A 4,626-nucleotide genomic window follows, 5' to 3' on the forward strand; every position below is an offset into this window, starting at 1 on the left:
CCCGCCACACCCCCCCACACCCACCCCTCCGCCACCCAGTTCCTGGAAGAACGATCTTCGCAAATTGAGTTATTGTGAGTTATGTGAACCCCTAGCCTGCAAGCGCTGGTGCTAGACCGGCTGTCTGCCTCCTGCCCTTTGGCTTCCCGTTTCAAGAACCAAGTCACCATGAATTTTCTTAATGATACTTTTATTCTCCTGTTTTAGCCACTTTTCTTCTCTTTCTATCTGAGACAGAGAGTGGTCTTAAGGGAGACAGCGCGCTATTGCAGAAAGGACAGAGGCCTTGAAATTAAACAGAGCCAGGTTTAAATACTGGCTTCACCACTCAACTAGGTAACCGTGGGCAAATGTCTAAAGTCTCTGTGCCTCAGTTTCCTTGTTTGTAAAGTAAAGGTGACAGCAGTATGTGTTTTCTAGAAACATGAGGATCAAATTAGATAAATCATGTAAAGACCTTAATACACAGTGTCATCTATATCCAGGATTAATAAGTGTGAAAAAAATGAAGAATTACATGCACAGTGGAATGCTGTTTCCACTGAGTGGTATAAAGAGAAAGTCAGACTGACTGGGTACCAGCCAGGCTGAGGTGCCTTAGCAAGTTTTTCACATCTCTAATCTTCAATCTTTCTCATTTGCAAAATGGGCACACTAATATGCCATAGAAAATTGACAGTTTTAAGTGTGATAATGTGTATAACAGCCTCCAGTATAACCCTTGGCACATAGTAAACCCATGATAAATGCTAGTTCTATTTCCTTTAGCAGATAAATGAAGGTTTTGACATGTATGAGCTACCATGTAAAAATCCTTTTGGGATAGGCACAGTGGTTCACGCCTGTAATTCCAGCACTTTGGGAGGCCAAGGTGAGCAGATCACTTGAGGTCAGGAGTTTGAGACCAGTCTGGCCAACATGGTGAAGACCTGTCTCTAATAAACATACAAAAAAAAAAAAAAAATTAGCTGGGCGTGGCAGCAGGTACCTGTAATCCCAGCTACTTGGGAGGCTGAGGCGGAAGAATTGCTTGAACCTAGCGGGTGGAAGTTGCAGTGAGCCAACATCATGCCACTGCACTTCAACCTAGGCAACAGAGCAAGCTTCCATCTCAAAAAAAAAAAAGAGCCTTTTGGTGTAGTGGCAGGGATTGTATTTGACAATAATTCTATGTGAGAAGGGCCATGATTAATCTGTAAGTGTTTAGAGAGATTTAAGTATAAGTCAAGTTCATAGAAACCTTCCATTTACCCACAGGTCATTTTTGTTTATTCAGTGATGCAACCATTATTTTACAAGGTCAAAATAAGATATTGACCCCATATTATGTACTGTAATAGATATGTTCTAGGTAGTAGAGATACAGCTATGAACAAGACAGTCAAGATCTCTGCCATCATGGAGCTTACAACTAATGGAGAAGTCAGAAAACAAAACAAAGTAATATGACATACAGTGCTAGGGAGAAGGCTAGAGCAGGTTAAGGCAAGAGAGGGGTGGAGCGGCTGGATGATAGGAGACAGAGTTGTCAGGGAACACTTGAAAGAGGAGATAACAGAGCATAGCCTGAATAAAGTGAAGATGGAAGCCATGTGATGAGCTGGGGGAAAAGCATTCTGGGAGAGGGAACGGCAAGTGCAAAGGCACAGAGATGAAAAGAAACTGTGTGTTCAGAGAATGGGAAATTAGTATGTAAGACTCAAACAGTAAGTTAGCAGGAGAGTAGGAATAGATTAAGTCTGAGAAGTAAAGTGCCAGATCATCTAGGGTCTTATAGACCATAGCAAAGATTTTGTCTCTAAGCTCCCCACCACTCTAAAGATGGGCCATATAGGCCGGGTGTGGTGGCTCATGCCTGTAATCCCAGCACTTTGGGAGGCTGAGGCAGGCAGATCACTTGAGGTCAGGAGTTTGAGACCAGCCTGGTCAACATGGGGAAACCCCATCTCTACTAAAAATACAAAAATTAGCCAGGCGTGGTGGTGCACACCTGTAGTCCCAGCTACTTGGGAGGCTGAGACAGGAGAATCTCTTGAAACTGGGAGGCGGAGGTTTCAGTGAACCAAGATCATGCCGCTGTATTCCAGCCCAAGTGACAGAGGGAGACTCTGCCTCAAAAATAAAAAATAAACAAAATTCAAATGTATTAGAGAACTGAGAGGGGTAGATAATTCACTCACACAATACGTACTTATGGAAGACCTACTATAATTTTACAATTTTATAATTTACAATTTATTGAGCACTTAAATGCAGACATTTTGCTAACTGTTGTACATTTATAGTGATCTCACTTCTCACAACAATCCATTAAGGCTGGTACCGTTATTCTCTCCATTGTACACATGAGGAGACAGGCTCAGAGAGATCTAGTAACTTACCCAAGGACAAACAGCTGGTAAATAGCACAAATGTCTATAAGGTTACAAAGCTCAGAATCTCTGCTATCCTCTCCCACATGCCAGACACAATTGCATTTGTGTAATCATGACTTTCAGTTGCAGGTACTCCTCCTATTTGATCCCAGCCTGAAAACAGGGCACCTGAACCTAGTTGCCCACTGGGAGCAGCTGAGGTGGATGGAGGAAGAGGGATCTAGAACTCTGCACTTCTGTGCCGTCTTGGTGGAGCTGTCCATCAAGGTGCCTGCCCTCCTTAGCTAAAGTGTGGATGTGTTACCTGAGCTCAGCCAATCGAACCCTTGCTCCAGGGACTTTGACTCATCAAAGAAAACTATGGTCAAGAAAGGGAAGAAAAACATAGAATTGATTCACTTGCCTGCCTAAACTCTCAAAGCATCTCCACTTTCTGTCCTTTTCTAAGCCTGATTCTCCAGCTTCCTGTTACCTCTGTGAGTTAAACACTAGCCTGCCAATAAAATCTTTTTTGGGTAAAGTTAGCCAGAATTGATTCCTAAGACTAGCAATCAAAGAACCTACACTGGCAATATCAGGAGAAAAAAAAAATGACACAGTCTTGTAAAGCTAAAGTGAGTGATTCATTCCTTAGATAAATGTGTATTACGCAGGGCCAGGACTAGGATGAAGCAAAGTGAGGCACCCAGGGTACAAATTTAAGGCTTTCATCTTCAGTGTTGTGTGAGTGCAAGATTGACTCTAAAAGCCCTCTCTGCTATCAAAGTTAATAATAAAAGAAACGGAGAAGATCATTTCTCTTTCCATAAGAATATGAAGTGAGTGTCCCAAGTAGGCAGGTAGCATTTGGCACCTTCTGTGCTGTGTGTGGCTCTGTCCCCTAGCACATCATCATCATCATCACAAGGTCAAGGCTGGGTCCAGCCAGTGAGAAGGAGAAAGAGTAACTCCTGCCAGAGCTTTAGCAATGTTAGTTATAGCTAAGCCTCAGCCTCCCCAAGCCTTACTTTATTCACCTGTAAAATAGGACTAACAAAAAAACAAAAATCATATTTAATTCCAAGATGTTTTGAGGATCAAAGGAAACAACATATATAAAACTGCTTTGCAGACTGCGCAGTGCCCTATGAGTGGTAGTCATTACATCGTCTCTTTGCTGAGTATCAGTTTCTTTATCTGTAAACGGACAACTGAATACGCACCTCCCAGGATTGTTGTAAGAATCTGCTAAACGAACGATTAAAGCATAAACTTTGGAATCCAACAGGCATAGGTTGGCATCTTGCTCTGCCCCTCACCAACTATAAGATCTCGGATCTTCTCTGCGCCTCAGTTTCCTCATCTGCAGCGAAGGGATCACGATGCTCCCTCCACCACAGGGCTGCTGTGAGCATGAAGAGAGACAGCAGAAGTGAGTCCTTGGCGCGGTGCCTGGCCTTGTTCCGATCCGCAGGTGCAGTGACGAATGCCACCTCCCACGGATCCCTTCCAACAGCACAGCTGAGTTGTACCCTTCTGCCTCTGCTCAGCGCCCACGGTCAGCCCTGGGTGCCGGTATAATTAGCTCCAACTCGGTGGTGAGCAGCGCGGCTGCTCACAGCCTCTGACACGACTGTCACCTCCCACTCAGTTCCCCAAACCACAGCTATCCCCACTGTTGAGTGTGCGGTTAAGTGCCCGCTGGGCACAGGGCGGAATGCCACCAGAGGCCCGCTTAGAGCTCACAACCTATGATTTGACACAGGGAACAAAAGCCTTTTCCTTCACTCTAGGACTGCATACCAAAAAGAAAAAATAAAAGTTTGGGGCAAAAAGAAAGCTGCCTCTTGGGTTTGTTGGGAAATTACGTTACTTCAGACCCTGTAGCCCGCGGGGGAAAGGCGTCCTGTTTCTTTAAGAGGCCTCCACTGGGGGGCGGGGACGGCCGGCGTTTTTCCCTTCCACCGGCAACTGTGCCAGCCCTCCTTGAGTGACAGACAAGCAACCCAATTGAAGAAAGAGAGTTCAGCGTGACGGCGAGTCGGAGCAATAGGAGCCCGGCCCGGCCTGTGCGGGGCGGGGTCCCAAGAAGGCGGGGCGGGCGGAGGCTGGAGGAGCAGCCGAGGGGAGACCCGGGAGCGGGAGCTGGGCCTAGGTCGGCGCCCTGGTGAGTGAGGGGCGCGCTGGGGGCCGGGGCGCGGCAGGCGGTGGAGAGGAGCCCGGCCCGAAAGACGCAGGGAAGAGAGGCCGGGCCGAGCGTTGCGGCCTGCGT

General features: G+C 46.4%; 1 long non-coding RNA gene across 1 annotated transcript in view; it reads left to right on the forward strand.

Annotated features, from left to right (window-relative positions):
* Positions 1-4,185, forward strand: part of LOC108533318 (uncharacterized) — a 27,462-nt gene extending 23,277 nt beyond the window's left edge. The window contains exon 3 of the long non-coding RNA XR_001886703.1: positions 2,499-4,185. This is a non-coding gene — a long non-coding RNA (uncharacterized LOC108533318). The remainder of the gene's footprint in view (positions 1-2,498) is intronic.
* Positions 4,186-4,626: the final 441 nt, after the last annotated feature.

Source organism: Rhinopithecus bieti, unplaced genomic scaffold, assembly GCF_001698545.2.
Source record: "Rhinopithecus bieti isolate Rb0 unplaced genomic scaffold, ASM169854v2 scaffold_10347, whole genome shotgun sequence".
NCBI lineage: Eukaryota > Metazoa > Chordata > Mammalia > Primates > Cercopithecidae > Rhinopithecus > Rhinopithecus bieti.